The sequence below is a fragment of the Ambystoma mexicanum genome, chromosome 3q (genome assembly GCF_040938575.1).
Source record: "Ambystoma mexicanum isolate Mex_15411 chromosome 3q, UKY_AmexF1_1, whole genome shotgun sequence".
Classification (NCBI taxonomy): Eukaryota; Metazoa; Chordata; class Amphibia; order Caudata; family Ambystomatidae; genus Ambystoma; species Ambystoma mexicanum.
The window spans coordinates 718,617,509-718,636,000 of NC_090926.1; the positions used below are offsets into that span (position 1 = coordinate 718,617,509).

At 45.2% G+C, this 18,492-nt stretch overlaps 1 protein-coding gene across 11 annotated transcripts in view; it reads left to right on the plus strand.

Moving 5' to 3' along the window:
- TNRC6C (trinucleotide repeat containing adaptor 6C) overlaps positions 1–18,492 on the plus strand; it is a 1,467,646-nt gene that overhangs the window by 429,786 nt on the left and 1,019,368 nt on the right. The gene's annotated exons all lie outside the window — the stretch shown is intronic.

Sequence of the window (18,492 nt, forward strand, 5' to 3'; positions counted from 1 at the left end):
CCATGCAACCCCACCTTCACATTCTACGACCGGAGGTTGTACTTATGCTGAAGAAAGGGGCTATAGAATTGGTTCCTGTAGCCGGGGAAAGGCCAAGGGGTTTATTACTGTTGCTTTGTGGTGAAGAAACCCAATGCAAGTGGCGGCCCATACTGGATCTTCGGCGTTGAACAAGACTCTGCAACACCTGAAGTTCAAGATACTCACGCTGCAGGAGGTCGTTCTGTCTGTACAGCCGGGTGAGTTTCTAGCCTCGTTGGATCTACAGGACGCATATTTCCAAATCCCTATGCAGGGACGGCACTGCAAGTTTCTGCGGTTTGTCGTGGGAGAAGATCATTACCAGTTTCGAGTGCTCCCGTTCGGATTAAAGTCGTCACCCAGGACATTTACAAAATGTTTGGCGCCAGTGGCGGCCTGGCTCCGACGGGAAGGTCATCATGTTTACCCATACCTGGACGACTGGCTGGTACACGGTTCGTCGCCGGGAGAGGCGCAGGAAAATCTCGGTGCTGCCATGCAGCTGTTGCAACGGCTAGGCTTTGCCGTGAACTTCGAGAAGTCTTTTCTGTCGCCTTCCAAGGATTTAGTTTTTCTGGGGGCGTTTCAGACTCAGCTGGGGCTTGTGAGGCCCTCGGACGAGAGGGTTTTGAAGCTAAAGAAAAAAGCAACAGAGTGGAAGATCGGTACAAGGGTGTCAGTCCGGACCTACGTGTCACTGCTGGGGGCCATGGCATCCTGCATTCTGCTGGTGAAAAACTGTCGTCTCTTCATGAGGCTGGTACAGGAATTCCTCGCCGGCCGATGGGCTCAGAGTCACGGATTGTGGTCCGACAAGGTGGTGATCGACGGCGATCTGGTGGAAGCGCTTCAATGGTGGCAGTGCTGGGACAATCTGGTTCGGGGCATGCCATTGCTGGAACCGGAATTCCATTTTACAATTGTGACGGGTGCCTCTCGGACAGGATGGGGGGCATATCTCGAGGACTCGCAGGTCCATGGACTGTGGTCTCAGGTGGAGTCGCGTTTCAACATAAATGTGCTCGAGTTGAGAGCGGTACATTGGGCCCTGAAATTGTTCCTGCCGTGCATACACGGGTCGGTGGTGAGGGTGTTGACGGACAATGCCACCACAATGTTTTACCTCAGAAAATAAGGGGGCACGCATTCCAGGGTGCTGTCGAAGGAAGCACAAGACCTCTGGCATTGGGCTCTGGGCACGACATCTGCATTGTGGCCTTTCATCTGCCGGGAGTGTTGAATGTGCAAGCTGATGCGCTCAGCAGAGAGGTGAGCCAGCTACACGAGTGGCAGCTGAAGGAGCAGTAGGTGTCCATGCCCTTCCGGAAGTGGGGCCAGCCTTCGTAGGATCTCTTGGCAACGAGGGAGAACAAGCAGTGCAAGGAATTTGCAAGCAGGTGGGCTCATCCCGAGTCTCTAGGGGATGCGTTCTCGTTCCTTTGGAAAGACCGGTTCGCTTATGCATTTCCTCCGTCTCCACTTATTCGACGGACCCTCCAGTGGATTCAGAGATACCCATGCTGTGTGATTCTGGTGGCCCCGTTCTGGGCCAGGCAGCGGGTGGTTCTCGCATCTCCTTCATCTGTCCGTGGCAGAGCCGATTCGGTTGGCAGTGATGCTGGACCTTCTACCTCAGGACAAGGGCGCTGTCTGGCACCACGATCGGGGGTCTCTCTGCCTGACTTCTTGGCTCCTGACTTCTCCGAGTTTGGCCTGCTAAAGCTTTCTGGTGACTGTCGGTGCATTTTGGAGGCTGCAAGGGCTCCGTCCACAAATACCTCCTATGCGTGTAAATGGAAAAGGTTTTGTGTGTGGACCCTGGAGAAGGTTTTGCCATACTTATTGCAGTTGGCAGAAAAGGGTCTGGCATTCTCCTCCATAAAGATACACTTGGCAGCAATTTCTAGATTCACTCGGAAACAACACGTAATGCCTCTGTTTAGTGATCGTCTCATCAAGCATTTCTTGAAGGGGTTGTTTTCGGACCTTTCCTCCAGTCAAGAAGATTCCGCCGGTGTGGAGCCTTAATGTGGTTCTGTCAGGTCTGATGAAGCCTCCGTTTGAACCAATGTCGTCGACGCTTTGCAGTTTTTGTCTTGGAAGGTGGCTTTTCTGGTGGCCATTACTTCGGCCAGAAGGATATCTCCGTTGCAAGCTTTGGTTGTGGACCCTCCATACTTGAGGTTCTTCAAGGACAAGGTGGTGTTGGCTACTAATCCACACTTTAGCCCAAAAGTGCCAACAACATTTCACAAACTCTTCTATTGTGTTACCCTCTTTCTTTGCTTCATCCTCCACGCCTGCAGAGCGGTCTTTGCATTCGCTGGATGTAAAGAGGGCGTTAATATTTTATTTGAATCATACTCGGGAGTTCAGACTTTCTAAACAGCTGTTTGTGGCTTATGGACCGTCCGTCAAGGGACGGGCAATCTCCAAGCGAAGACTTTCTCGTTGGGCGTCGTCTGCCATCTCATTCTGCCACACTAAAGCTGGGAAGCCTTTGGAGAGCAATCTGAGGGCACACTCGACGAGGGCTACGGCTTTGTCGGTGGCATTATGGCCGGGGATTCCGCTGGTGGACATTTGCCTGGCGGCCTCCTGGGCAGTGCTGCATACCTTTACTCGACATTACTGTCTGGAGAAGCAGCATGATGAGGTTGTGCAGGTGGGACTGGCGGTCCTGCAATACCTGTTTCAATAAGGTAAGCCCCGCAGCTTCGGGGTATGTGTTTGAACTTGATTACTGTATGGGTTTTTTGTCTCATTTATGTGATTTGGTTTCTATATTGGTTTGCATTTGCACTCCGCCATGCATGATGGATACTGCTATGTAATCTATTCACAGCATGTGAATCCATGAAAGATCCAATGCTGGAGAAGGGAGTAGTTTCTTACCTGTAACTCCATTTCTCCAGTGTTGGTATCTTTCATGGATTCACATGCGCCCACCGGCCGCCCCTGCATGCAAACCTGGTTCGGGTTGCCTCCACTTTGGAGGTTAAAATCTGAAGGGAAGCCGCAGGGGCGGGCCATACATACCTACGTCCAATTGGTGGTGGCTAAAGCACCCAAAAGAACGTTGATAGGACACAAAAACGCTAAGTTAAAATGACCGAGGTTCCCCAGCCTGACGACAGGGAACATTCACAGCATGTGAATCCATGAAAGAGACCAACGCTGGAGAAATGGAGAAACTACTCCCTTCTTTAGATTGGCTAAGTGAGCCAATACAATCTTGGCACTCTTTTCCAATCGTCCAGCACCCGATCTTTCCTGGATTCATCTGTTCTTCAGTAGCTCAAAAGAAAGCAGTAACTCTTTTACGATACATTTCCGGTACAAATCTAGTTTTCGCCATTTGATCATGGACGTTGGAGATTGTAAGCCGAATTCAAACCATATTGGTGTTATTGGGAGAGCTCTCGGTAGTCAGAGGACGTTTTTCCAAAATTGCCCTCAGTCATATCGCAATACTCTGGTGGAATCGTCATTGCAGTTCCAGCTTCATATATTAAAATTGGAGCAACCTTTTGTTCGTAAAACGCCACTACCGGAATTAATGTGAATTTCCCAATTTTTGGGGGGATTATTGCATCTTGATTGGCTAGATGAAGAAAAAAAATCTTTAGCGGTACAATTCAATTGTACATCCAACTAGGTTATTGTATCAACTTTCTCTAAGATTTCTTGATCAATAGTCCACGTGAATTCATATTTCATTCTACTGCATTTATTTTCTCAGATCATATTTTGTTTTCTTTTTTATTCTCATATCGTCTCCTTAATGTAAACGATCAACTGATGTAATCGCCATTGGAATTTCCATGGGGGTTAGGTCCATCATGAGTAGGTCATCTGCATATAAAACCCATGGGATGTCCTGGTCATACATTTTAGGGGGGAAGGCTCTTACATCTTTTTGAGTTAATGCCATGTCAGACAAATATAAGGCAAAATGAGTAGCAGCAAGAGGGCACCCCTGCTTTACGCCTCTGCCTGTCTTAATTGGTTAGCTCAACGGGCCTTCTCGCGACATTCTGATCCTCATTGAGGTTGACGAGTAAAAGGGCTGTTATTAATTCCAAAAGTTTAGACAGGCAACCCCTGTATGTAGGGATTTGTTTAATTGGTTGCAGAGTTTACCACTGTTGATGGTATCGAATGCTAGTTCTAAGTCAATGAAAGGCTTAGTGAAGTCCGTCTGTCTTTTGTCAAGAATTCCTGCAGCTATGGCCCATTGTTTTAGTTGGCTCAGAAGAATTAAGGCATAGATCTTGCCGAGAGATTCAAGAAGGTCGATGGGTCTATAGTTTTTAGGGTCTTACCTATCTCCCGTCTTGAAAATTGGCACAATTATTGTGGTTTTCCAGGAATTTTGAATCTGGCGAACTCAGCCAATTTGGTTAAACAACGCAAAGCAAAATTCCTTCCATTCTTCTGGATTCTGTCTTATTACGACGTTATTGAAGCCATCTGGGCTGGCTGCTATAGAGGGATTTAACTTTTGGATTAGATCAATTATTTCTTCATCAAAATAAGTTGGCCACAGAGAATCATTCGAGGTCACGGAGTGTTGGAAGTCTTGGGATATTTCAACAAATAAATCGCTAAAATGTATCATCCAGTTTGCTTCCGTTACTGCAGGAATTGCAATCACTAGCAGGTGGAAGTTATCATTCAATGACGACCATAATTGTTCCATGTTTTTGTTGGCCAAAATACACATCATTGTTTCAGCGTATGCTTGGAAACATTGTGCTTTTGAGGTCAACAGACAATTTCGATATTTCTGTCTCATTTTTTCTTTAGCAGTACTTTATTCTCTGTTGAAACTCGTTCAGTTCTCTGTAGATAACTTCTCAGGATTCTTTTCATTTCTTTTACCTGTTGGTTTACATGGTGGAGACTCTTAACTTATCTCTTGTTACCACCTCTATGTTGCACCTGGAAGTCCAAAGGAACTCTAGAGGAATTGAGATTTTTCTTATTAGTACCTAAGAGTGCTATGAGATTTAGGTTAATATTTCTCACGTCTCTTGGTGCTCTCTGGTTTGATTCTAATATCTCACTAGATTGCTGGTGCTTGCCTAATGTTAGCACCTTCAAAGTCAATTTGAGTAGGTAATGATCACTGAGTCATTGGGGATAATTCTCAGTGTGTTCAACCATCTCTGGAGATTGCCCGACACCAAGTGATAGTCTTGGTGGGTGATCGATGACCCTCTACGGCACGTAACACCGCCAGGAGTATCCCCACGTATCTGACCATTCACCATCACAACATCCCACTCATTCAATGCCGTAATCAATATTTTCGCTTTTCCTATTGACATTGAGGTCGAAATAATTGAACCATCCTTGTACATGTAATTTATGTTTAAGTCTCTACATAGGAGATTGAGGGGATCTTCAAGTTGGAAACGCATCTTATCAGAGAAATCACTGTTTCTACAAAGAGGATGTCCCTATTACCCGCTGAATTCCAATACATGTAGAGAGAACAATTTTGGTAGACTTCGCTGCAGGTTTTTGTTCCAGCTTAGAATCAACAGTTGTATGTAGGGATTTGTTAGTCATTCCAATGACAGAAAAGTTGCATCCTCGCTTTATCATTGTTAAAAAACCCGAGCCCACAGCTCTATTGCAGGATTCAAGTATAGGTTGAAACCATCACAAAAGGTCTTAGAAGGCATCCATGTCTCCTGTAAAATTGATGTCAAACGATCTTGGTTCCCATGAGTCGTCATTAAAAAGATGCTTGAAACATCTGCTCTTCCATGATCCAAAGCAGATACGGCTTTGAATTTTGGGTGTTTCTTATTGTTTCGCTTTCCCAGCCAATTAACCTGCTAACCAAGACCAATCCACTATTTCCTGTTTATCACAACTCTGATTGGAGATGGATTTAACTTCTCTTTGAACATCATTTGCTCGGTTGAAAGTTATTTCCAAGTCGGCTATCTTTTGATTGCATGATAAATTTCTGGTGCCATTTTATTGTTCCATCTGTTCTCTCGCCAGTTGGATATGTTCTGAGTTCTCGGGAAGTTGCCCTTGGTCACCTTTCCTTTCTTTGGATCCGGGGTTAGGCACGTTCGATGATTCTATAAAAAAAATGTTGCAACTTATCGGACTATCTTTTGTTGCCACAGCTGTGAAAGATGAAACCTGTGGGATTCAGTTATTGTAATACCAAAAAAAGCTGCTTCAAATGATGTTGTGCTGAATCTACTTTTTTACTCGGATAGATCTTCTTATTGTTGCCAATTCAATCGAGTATTTATATAATAATGAACAGTTCTGTAGACCAATCTCATTAAGGGTGCCGTTTTCTTTCAAAATGTCTGGCCTTTTATTTTAATCTATGGCGCAAACCAGCATTGCTTTGTTACTTTCTACTTATACACACGTCTTTTTTAGACATCTCATTTAGGGCCTCGGTCCAGTGGTTATTCATATACGCCAGAGCTGCTTCAGGAAAGGAACAACTCTTGTGAGCAGTTTTAACAGGATTAGCTGTGAGATGGGGCTCCGTTCACCTGTGTTGACGAGTCTGCAGGGCTGTGAGGTATAAGTGTTTTCTTGTGTGTCCTAAGCCAGTTTTATTACTCCATCTATATGTAGGAGAGTTCCCACATGTTTAGAGCCAAAGAACTGGTAACAATGTAGGAGTTTCCATGAATGCAAATTAGGTAAATACTCAAGCTAATGTATGGACGGCTTTAACAGTAGGAAAGATCAACAAATGTGTTTAATTTTTTGTATTTTAAAATGTTTTTATTGCCATTTATGGTTAATGGTTACATTTTTCATCTCAATTTACCAGCATTGTCTTGCGTGCATGTAACAACAAGTTAGCATAAACAAGTGACATTATAACAACCACCACCAGTATTCACCTTTTGGTTCACTCTTAGGATTATCCGAATGTTCCTTAGTGGGGTACTAGTTTGCACGCCATTTCCGCCTTTGCGGGGCGGGGGGGTCGGGGGCAAGTGGGCGCTTATCCGACTTTCCTCATTGTAATGTCTCAGCTTCTAGCGGTTCTTATATAGCCCTGACCTGGGCCTTGTTTGTTTATGGGGGCTTATCATCCGATGGGTGGAACATGGCCCAGATTAACGTTTTCCAGGCCTTGTATGTAGGGCTCGCATCACCACCAGCTTAGGGACACCCCTTTACCCCACATGCTAGTCTCAGCGTGAGTCCAGTGCTCCAACTCCCTGTGCCATCTGATGTATTGCGGTCCCCCTGCTGTCTTCCACGCCATTGCAATGGACCTTTTGGCCAGTATGCATGCCATATCCATACATTTGACTATATGCCTATACTTGCTAATTCTCCGGTAGGGCCCCAGGAGGCTTTCTTTCGGTGTCCATTCCTATCTTACCACGCCCGCCTTTCTGTAGGCCTGTTCTATCCTGTTCCAAAAGCACCATCTTCGGGCACCCCCAAAACATGTGTAGCATCCCCGCTCCATCTGACCCACACCATGGGCATAGTGGGTGTGCTCTGTTACTAAATTTGCCTATTCTGTTTGGTATCATGTAGGTCCTATACAGAATGTTTAACTGGATCAACCTGAATCTGGCATTTCTCTAGACCTCCCGGGGGTACACCAGTATCCTTTACCATTCCTTCTGTTATACTGATGCCCAGGTTGGTCTCCCACCACTGTTTCAACACTGCGCTTTTGGGGTTGGACTGTCCACCAGTTGGTTGTAGAGTCTGGACACAGGCCTCCACCCATCCCCCAAATTGTGAAGTAGCGTTCACGCTGGGTCTGCCTCCGGTTCCTCCTGCCATTCTTTTCATTTCCCCCTAGCTGTCTTTCTGACCCTTTTGATACCATAGAAGCTGACTGTTGGATAGCCCTTCCTTCTGCCCCATGGTTTCAAATTCTCTGAAGACCCCATCTTCATATATGTCCCCCCAAGTGTAGACACCTAATCTTTCCCATAGTCTTATGTTTACCAGATCCTCTTTAGCTACACAAACATCAGCTGCAATCCGGGTCTCGGGTGAGTAGGGTTGATCCTGTTTCAGCACCCTGTGCCAAACCTTCCTGCCCAGTGTTATGATCATTGGGGCGTTACCCGGACACCTCAATGGGACCCAGAGGATTTATTTTAGGTGTGCAGGTGCTATTAGTTGTTTTATCAGCCTTGTTTCCGAGGTAGTCTCGTCTGCAAGCCATTTGGCCAAGTGTTTGAGCTGTGCTACCAAATAATATTTCTCAAGATATGTTAGTTGGACCCCGCCCGCTCTGTGTGGCAACATCGGCATAGTCAGGGACAGCCTGTGCCTGGCAGAACCCCGAAAAAGCTCCCTTAACAACTTTTCCAATATGTGAAAAAATTAGGCCGGTACGTAGTGGTGGAAATTGTGAAAGAAATACAAAAACCTTGGTAGGACTATCATTTTAGTTATAGCGACCCTGTCCATCACCGACAGCAGCAGTTTTGACCAGAACCTCATGGACTTTGAGTCCTCTCGCCTCCAGTTTAGTGTTGCCTTTATGCATCAGTTCTGGAGTGTGCCAGACATTCAATCCCAGATATCTGAACTATTTCAGCTGCCATCTAAGCCCAACTTCAGATAGTTCCCCTTGTCTTTCCTGCAAGTCCTCTTAAAGGAGAGTTCCGGGACTTTTTTTTTATTGTCCCTACGGGTCGGCCATGTGTTTGTAAGCATAAATCGGTAGATCGTAGGAAACTTTCCTATGGACCTTACCCGACTTTTCGCCCCTTATCGCACTCGAAATCAGCCTCCATTTTGTGATAATCCTATCATTCCGCCGCATCGACCTGGCTCACCTGCCTTTGCGGCACTAAATCAAATCCCCCGCCCCTGAAACAGACTTTATCAAAACATTCATATTCCCCGCCTCTATCCGTGACGTGACTGTGCTGCGTAGGCAAACGCGCCCAGGCGTCTTCTACGCGACTCCACACAGACCCCGGAAATCAACACAGATCAGCTCACAATACAGCGCACCACAATTCGGAATATGAAACTGTACTTTGAAATCAAACCGCAAGATTGTAAATGTGGTAAAGTACATTTATTTGACATCAAATGTTTAGAGAATATTCAGCGATTTGCATTTTTATTTGCTCATGTTCCAAAAAGTTCGTATTGAGGAACGCGATGGTCCTTTGCTGTACACAGGGTCTTAGAGCATCTCACAATACAGCACCACAATTCGGAATGTGAAACCGTGGTTTAAAAGCAAACGGCAAGATTGTACATTTGGCAAAGTACGTTTATTGGACATCAAATGTTTAGAGAATATTCAGCGATTTGCATTTTTCTTTGCTCTCGATCCAAATTAGTTCGTCTTGAGGGAAGCGATGTTCGTGTGCAGTACACAGGGTGTTGGTTTACGATAAAAATAAGCTCTTCTGTCGCACTGATAATCGCATGGCTGTTCCAACAACGAGGCGCTAGGCCACCACAATGGTAGGTATGTTGCATCTAACCGTTAGTACCGCGTAAGGGCATACTTGTACTTGGCGATCGTCCCATAAAATGGTCAGGGTGGTAACGTTGTTCACGCGGAGAAGCAACTGGCGGCTGTAGAAGCCGTCCGCCGGTGTCTGGTACTCGTGACACAGACAGTAGTGAATGATGTACCTAAAAACATAAAAAATGAAATTAGTCTCACCATCAGATCCTTATTAAAATTATTCATTTCATAGCGAGGACAGCGCTACTGGGTGTACACAAGTGTTTAAAGGCGTGGCGAGGCATGGAGGGGGGGGGGAGTGCAGGTGGAGAGTGGAAGGGCCCAGGACTGAGGTCGCAGACAGTGGACCAGTTGTAGCAGGGGAGAGGGAGAGAGAAAGCAGAAGCAAAGAGGAAGGTTTTGAGGTGCTTCAGTAAAAGCAGATGTTTCTCCTCAAGATAGTGCGCGGTAGAAAACAATATGCCACATAGAACGAACAAGTACAACTGAACCCGTCTTTAAAGCCACTGTATAGTAATGAAATTGCGGTATAAACTCATCAAAAGTTACTTACATTATATTTGCATTTTCCATTGTGTCTCTGTGTAGGGCAGACCCGAAACACCACTCCTTCTTTGCCGACGTTACTTCTTCTAATGAACGTGGCTCATCGTTTCGTTTCTGAAATTTTATTCATTATCTTTTCTTAGTCTTTCAGGATGGTCCCGGCCTGTCAAGGTCAAATCACAATAGAACCTTATATTGGGTCGTGGGCCGTTCCGCCACCCGAGCAAAACATCAAAGCAGCTGACCTTCACTTTGAGCGAGCACACATTTCTAGTTAGCTGCAGTTAGTTTTAGGGACATCTTGTCTGCGTGCCTTTTTTTTTATTGTCCCTATGGGTCGGCCATGTTTTTGCAATACGGAAACATTCTATAATTTTTGTAAAAATGATTTATATTACTGTTTGGTTTAATTGCAATGGGCCTGCAACATGAGGAGACTCGAGAGAACAGACAATCAAATTACAATCATTTAAACCGTGATGTGTATTTCTCAATGAGCTCTGCTTTAGGTGGACATGGAACAGAGGCAATGTTGGGTGGCAATGCAGTTGTCCCCTGCATAGGTTCGTTCACCACTCCATGTATGTGCCTATCGAGGACATCTACGATAAGTCTCTCAATAAACTCATATTGCATATCCTCAAACACTGGTTTGATCACCCATTGTTTACTTCTTTTAGTGAAGGCCTTATTGTAGCGAAGCGTCCCTAAAGTTCCGGTCGTCCTACTTTGTTGACGGCCAACATTATGGTTATGTGCCAAGACCGCTAAAAGAGTCCGATTTATCATGCCTTCCATGCCAAAATGCAATCTTTTGGGCCTGTACTTGAGGCACATATTGTGGAACACCTCCAAATCTCCTGTGTGGCAGAATTCCGTGAGTCCCCTCAAAGCTTTTGTTATAGTTTTATCAAATACAATCTTTTCAATGGCTTTGTGAGTGGGTGATGAAGGAATCAACCACTTCTTCTTCCGTGCCTCCTCTGTGGACAAATGGCCATGTTCACATTTGTGGAAATGCTCATTTGTCGACCATCGATGTACGTTGCTACAGTGCAACATTACTGACCGCCATTTTTCCAGTAGAATTTCCAACGACCCTTCACATGTTTTTGAGCTCCACCAAAGATGGTTGCTGATTGACTTGGACCACTGTGAAATACCTTGCAATTCTTTTTTTTTACCTGCAGCAGACAATTTTTTATTGATTGATTTTGCAAGATGCCAAACGTCAAATTGGTGATTTATATTTTTGTACTGTTCTCTCATTGTCTTGGCAATTGAAACGTGTCTGTCCGTGGCTATCAGGTCGATCACCATTCCCCGCGATTGTAGTTCTTGCAATGATGCTACAAAGCCAACTTTCTCCATGGCCACTGAGGATGTACTTTGTGACACCTGCACGACCACCGAACTCACAATTTTCTTACTTTCCATGTCCTGAAAGTGGTAGGTGCAGTACTTGGCTGAAAATCCTGGGCTGTCGCACTGTCCATCACCGGCTAGCCTGAAGCGTTTGCCCGCGAATGTACTTTCCATTGACATTTTTTCCATTCTCCAAGCTTCGCTGATGGCTGGAAATAGATAATCGGTTTGGTATTTGTAGAACTGACTTTTCGCAATGAAATGGATTCCCACAAACTGAAAGAAATACTGTAACTTTTTAAAACTTGAACCACTAAAAAGTGCGGCCGCTGCACAAAGTAGATTGCCTGCTGGCAGTTGCCCCAGCATGGGTTGTGCAGACCATGCGAACGGATGATATTGTGTACAGGTGGCATGTATTTTAAGGTTAGTGCCTCGAATTGCACGAGTCACATTAATCAATGGCTCCCCACATACTTCCCCACCAACCGAATGCCCACATTTCATCATCATAATAATATCCATCAAACAGCTATCGAATACAATGAATTTGGCCTCTTTCCTTATACTTTCACTCTGCATCCCAGCTGGTTCGGCCTGTAACGTTGAGGACATGTCACTCGCATGAAAGGTACAATCTCTGATATCGTCTTCCGCTATGCTGAGTGATATTGATGGTGTTTCATTGTCGTCCACGTCATTCTCTTCCATTGCAACATCTGTTCCTTGTCCGGAGATGGGAGAAAAAAACAATGTCTTCAACTTTCGCGCGCTCTTATTTTTTGCGGGTGTGGATTCTGTGAATTGATCTCCGACTGCATCCAAACTACCAGGAGGACATTCACTATCAATGGCTGGTGGTGGTATAGCTCCGTTGTCAATCACTTCATATTCTTCCCATTGGCACGATGCATCTCCAGTCTCAAGTCCCTGCCAAAAGGTTTGACAAGCAACATCTCTCGTTCGCTTCACTGTCTGTGTAGATTTAGTTCTTACACCCACTCGCAACTAGAGGACAGATTAGAAAAGGGATGTTCAGTTTAAACACAACTTACAGTATTGAACTATTGACAGTGAAAGACAACATAATATAGTGAACAGGACACTAACCTTCTTTTGCTTTCTTTTCTTTGAAACTTTCTTGCCTCGAACTTCAACATCTGGACGCTGTTGCTCCGACTCGTGTGTGCATGTCTCCACTTCCTCTCGCGCTGCAACGACTATATTTTCATGATAAGCACATCCATCACTCACTGAGGCTCCATCGACTCCCTGAAACATAGAACTTTCATTAGTATGTATAATAATATTGAAAACACAAAATGTACTTGGGGACCAATACCCATACGTACATCTCAATAGCAAAACACGAATGAACGCATTGTGTAGAACATTCAAACGACAATAGTTCACGCATTGTTGATCTAGTTAGATTGAACTGTCAAGATCCATACCTCGGGCTCCGCATAGACTTCCATTGATGATATTATTGAAGATGACGCTTCAGCAACTCCCTGAAACACAGTAATTGCATTAGTATGCTTTTCTATTTTGTTAAAAAGAACATAAACTTTGAGCAGGCGTCAACGGCTCATCTAAATAGACCTGCACAAATGATCAGTTGTCTAAAATAAATAATGGATATGTAAATATGATTCGATTTGCTCGATCGTTGGAAGTGTCACCACCCAGAGATCTGCATCAACTACTAGGGGTGATGTTCTTGTAGAAGAAGCTCCGTCATCTCCCTGAAACATAGTACTTGCGTTAATAAAGAAGGAAGTATAGCGGATGTAATCACGTCATATGATTTCGCTTGATCGAACTGTCAGTATCCATACCTCGAAATGCATAAGAACATCAAGGGACGATGTAACTGCGGTGCACACTTCTGCAAGCTGTTGCGCCGACCCGTAACTGCATGCTCCCCCTTCTACTTGGACTAATGCTCCATCGACTCCCTGAAACATAGGACTTTCATTAGTAATGAACACAATATTGAAAAAAGAAGACAAATAGGAGGGCGACGACAGAAGGACATATCAATGGCTAAAAACGAAAGAAACGTACCTCGAGCATCTGAGTGACATCTACGGTTGTCGTCAATGCGTTGGACTCCTCAGCATCTCCCTGAAAGACAGTACTTGCATTATTTTGGATAACAATAATTATAACTGAAAACAAAGACTAGAGGACGAGTACAAGGGTGTACCATTAGGTAAAATAATTACACGATCAATTAAAACTATTGATTTACATGCCTAAAACAAGTCAGTGTCAGAATAGCTAAGTAAGATTACCCGATAGGCGCTTGAAGTGGCTGATGACTGCAATAACGACACGGATGGAGAATCTTCCGCCTTCATATTGAGTGGATACATAAATGGGGAAATTATTGTTAGCTACTGCTACACACTACCGCAAGGCCGAGAACTAGATCCGTAAACTTGACTCACCAGTGGAGGCATGTGGACGAATAGAGTGGGAATAGCGGTTGAGAGCAATTTTCGCCTCGCTCGCGGTGTTTTCTTCTTTATTAGCAATGATGTGGAGTACATGTCTGGGCTAAAGTGCCTGCTGCAGATGCGGTATCGATCACCCCTCTTGTCCGCAAAGACTTCTAGGACTCTACTTTCTAGCTCAGAGGCTGGATATCCGCAATATCGGACCCATCCTCTTATCTGATCTATTGTCTTAGGGAAAACATGCATTATAGTACCTTCAGATTTGTTATGGGTCTTCGAAGGGCAACCGCCAATGGAACAGGCAGGCATTATGGAAAGTTCTGAAAAGTAAAGATCAACAATTCTCTATGAATACCAATGTGTTAAAACAGTAAATGACACATAAAAGGTTCAATGCAAGGTCCGTTTTGGTTCTTGGAACTATACACGTTATTCACATGCGGATAAGTATTTCAATAACTTTCAAAAAATAGAAAAAGTAATTTGACTAAACTCAGAACATGTGACTAGTTCCTTGCATGTACTGTCGTGAACGAAAAGAAAACATGGATGCAATTTGATGACTACTAGCAAATAGATATAAATTAAAAAATTGGACGCAAAATGATTATGGTACATGGACTTACCTTGACGAACAAACAGTTAGATGCAGGGATCAGAGTAGTTTCTTGTCGTAGAACAGGGAGCAGTTCACAGGTTGCAAACTGACGAGTTTGCTCAAAGTGGTCACGGAAGTTCACAGAGACGAAGAGCAGATAACCAGCACCTTCACGGGTTGACTAGCAAAGCGCAAAGAAGTTCTCATTAGAAATATGAGGTGGGTTATAAAGAATTCGAACCAGGGGTGTGTTTGTGAATGAATGACGTGTATATGTCGTGGCATTATGTGGATTGCAGGGGGCCGTCCAGCGTGAGGGGGATGCTTGGCAGGAGACACGGGGTCTGGAGGTAGACATGGGAACAACAAACCCATGCTCTATAGACCACTTTGAAGTGTACATGGTCTTTGGCACCTCTTGGCCTTTATCGCTCCCTGACAGCTCCACTTGCCAGCAGCTCAAGTACCCCGGTGCGAACTGCCTTTGATAGGGCGGGGGGTGGATCGGGGCGGTGGTCGTGCAGACAAGACACAGGAAGACTCGTGAATGGAGACACACTTATGTGGATTGCAGGGGGCCGTCCAGCGTGAGGGGGATGCTTGGCAGGAGACACGGGGTCTGGAGGTAGACATGGGAACAACAAACCCATGCTCTATAGACCACTTTGAAGTGTACATGGTCTTTGGCACCTCTTGGCCTTTATCGCTCCCTGACAGCTCCACTTGCCAGCAGCTCAAGTACCCCGGTGCGAACTGCCTTTGATAGGGCGGGGGGTGGATCGGGGCGGTGGTCGTGCAGACAAGACACAGGAAGACTCGTGAATGGAGACACACTTATGTGGATTGCAGGGGGCCGTCCAGCGTGAGGGGGATGCTTGGCAGGAGACACGGGGTCTGGAGGTAGACATGGGAACAACAAACCCATGCTCTATAGACCACTTTGAAGTGTACATGGTCTTTGGCACCTCTTGGCCTTTATCGCTCCCTGACAGCTCCACTTGCCAGCAGCTCAAGTACCCCGGTGCGAACTGCCTTTGATAGGGCGGGGGGTGGATCGGGGCGGTGGTCGTGCAGACAAGACCCGTTTGCCGCAGGGCCTCACCAAGGAGAGGCCATCTAACTGAATGTAAGAGGATGGCTGCAGGATCTACTACATGGAAGGCAGGGGGGTGAGTTTATAAATACCTCACCCTCCCAGGAGAATATACACTAGATTCATTTAAAAAATCAAAACAACCATTGTTAAAATATATGTTGGGCTTTATTTTAGATTTTAATTAAACATAAATAATAAACATTACACATTGTAAAGTTGAGGTTGCAGCACATCGAGGGAAAATCCGCGGTATTGTCCACTGTCACTGGGGAAATGTTGTCTAATGGCAAGTACCGCACAGGCAGGTATTACTCTCCGAACGCGGTGTCCGAGCCTCCCGTGAAGCCACCAAGTGAAGCAACGATAGGCCACCAGCCTGTACCACCTGTGAAAAAAAAAGATGCAAACTGTATTAAACTGACCAAACTTTCTTATCAATGTCGATTCAGGTAACACATGTCATTTTTCTTAGAAAAAAATTATATCTAGAAAATGCACTATATGGAACCAATTTACATGCGTTCCAATGATATGTAAATGTAATTTTATATGTGGGAGACGACCATGAAATAGTGGTGGCATCACTGACATCACAAACAGAGTATACTTACTCGTTACTCGGATTACGCGGACGAACAGTGCCACGAAGTTCGTGCATAAGCACCATCATCATCCTCAACACTGTCCGTGAGAGGCAGGCTTCCCTGAACTCTGGCAGCTCGGTGATGCATTGCGGACTTTGCTCGCCTTCCTGCTGACTTTGCTCGCTTTCCGAAATGTAGGCCAAGCACCCGGAATTTTCACGGCAGCAGCAGTTCTCCTCCTCAGTTGGCATTAGCTCGCACCGATTGCACGTGCACCAGGTGGAGACGCCGTCCATGCGACATGGTCCAGGCTCTTCATCCGTTGACTGGTCCTCCCAACTGCCGTCCGAATCCCCATCGTTTTCGCGTGCTTGCCTTTCCAGTAGTTCTTCCTCGGTGTACTCGGGCTCGTACATATACGGCATTATTGTGGCCATTGTGCGGTAAAGATAGTAAAATAATTTATAGCGGTGGTACTGGTATCTGTTCACACGGGCTACAAGCGGCGAAGGTAGCTGACCAGAGCACTGAAACGAGTCACAGAATACTCAAAGTAACACAGAGAGAGGAATGGAATCGAAAATCTGCTGCTGTATGTTGTGAAACGGTCTGTTTATACTTATTGGGGAAAGAGGCGTCCTGCCATTTCCATGGCAACACGTCAATAGCTGAGGCGCAGCGATTGTTGACACGAGACGTGCTTGAAATGGGCAGTACGCGTCTGCTGATGTCAGGCTCAGGGGCGGGGGATTTGATTTAGTGCCGCAAAGGCAGGTGAGCCAGGTCGATGCGGCGGAATGATAGGATTATCACAAAATGGAGGCTGATTTCGAGTGCGATAAGGGGCGAAAAGTCGGGTAAGGTCCATAGGAAAGTTTCCTACGATCTACCGATTTATGCTTACAAACACATGGCCGACCCGTAGGGACAATAAAAAAAAAGTCCCGGAACTCTCCTTTAATGGGAATATGCAGGATTTCCTCCTCCTAAAGATATCCCAGATACTCGTGCAAAATTCTCCAACACCTCTAAGACCACCGGCACATTCAGGTGCGGATCCCTTAAATATAACAGCACATCATTGGCATACAAGGACACCACATGATACAATCTGCCCACTCCAATTCCTGCGTCAAAAAATTGTTTCCTTGGGTATGTCGCTATCGGCTCCGGACCCAGTACATAGAGCATTGGCGATAGCTGGCAGCCCTGTCTGGTCCCTCTTTGGATATCCCAGGGAGCTGACACTATTCTTCCAGTTTTCACACTGCCCATCGGCACTTCATAGAGTAGTTTGATCCATCTGATAAAGTGCTCACCCAGTCCAAATTCTCTCAGTACAGCAATTATCCATTCCCAATATATGGAGTCAAATGCCTTTATGGCGTCTAATGAGACTATTGTGTATTGTTCTTGTGAGCCTGTCGTTTGTGCCATGATTTGTTGTAGCCGCCTCAGGTATATTGCTGTTTTTCGTTGTGGAATGAACCCATTCCCACTGTACTATGTTCCCTATTACCCAAGACTGGCGTTTGGCCAGTGTAGGCATCAGAATTTTGACGTAGTTTAGCATTGCTAGAGGCCTCTGAGTCACACTAGTCTGTGGGTTTACCAGGCCTAGGAATTGGGACCACTAATGTGTCTCTCATGGTCTCCGTAAGCACCCTGTTTTTGAATGCTTCCTTAAATACCTCATGTAGGACTGGGATTAATTCTAAGCTATATGTTTTGTAGAATTCGGGGGGCAAACCGTCACTCCCAGGGGTCTTGCTGGTAGTTAATGACTTGATTACTTCGCTTATGTCCTCAGCCGTCAGTTCTCCTTCCAGCATTTCGCATTGTGTGCGGTCTATCTTGGGCAGCCCTACCTCTTCTAATGTGTCTAAAATATCATTCTGGGGTACCGGTGTGTCATGGCAGTACAATTGGGAATAATACTTTCGGAAAGTGTCGTTTATAGACAATTGCGTTGTGGGCACCCCGCTGTTAAGTATTTCAATCAGGCGATACACCCTGGTCTCAGCCTAGTATGCAGCGCACAGCTGAAAGGCTTATTTTATTCTATAAATAAGTTCATTATTCTGAGTGATATACCATTCATATCACACCCCTTCTCAAATACCCCAGTTCACAATGGACCAGGAATCAGGCTGGTTGGTAAAGGTAATATTTATTTAAAATTCAAATCAAACATACTTTTGAATAGGGAGCAACAATCACCAATGTGGTGACAATAACAAATAAGAAGGTATGTAAGGCATGTAAATTCACTCTTTAGCAACACAAAATATAAAACATCAGAGAAAATAACACTTGTGGCATGTTTGGAAAGATAGCACTTAAGTTAG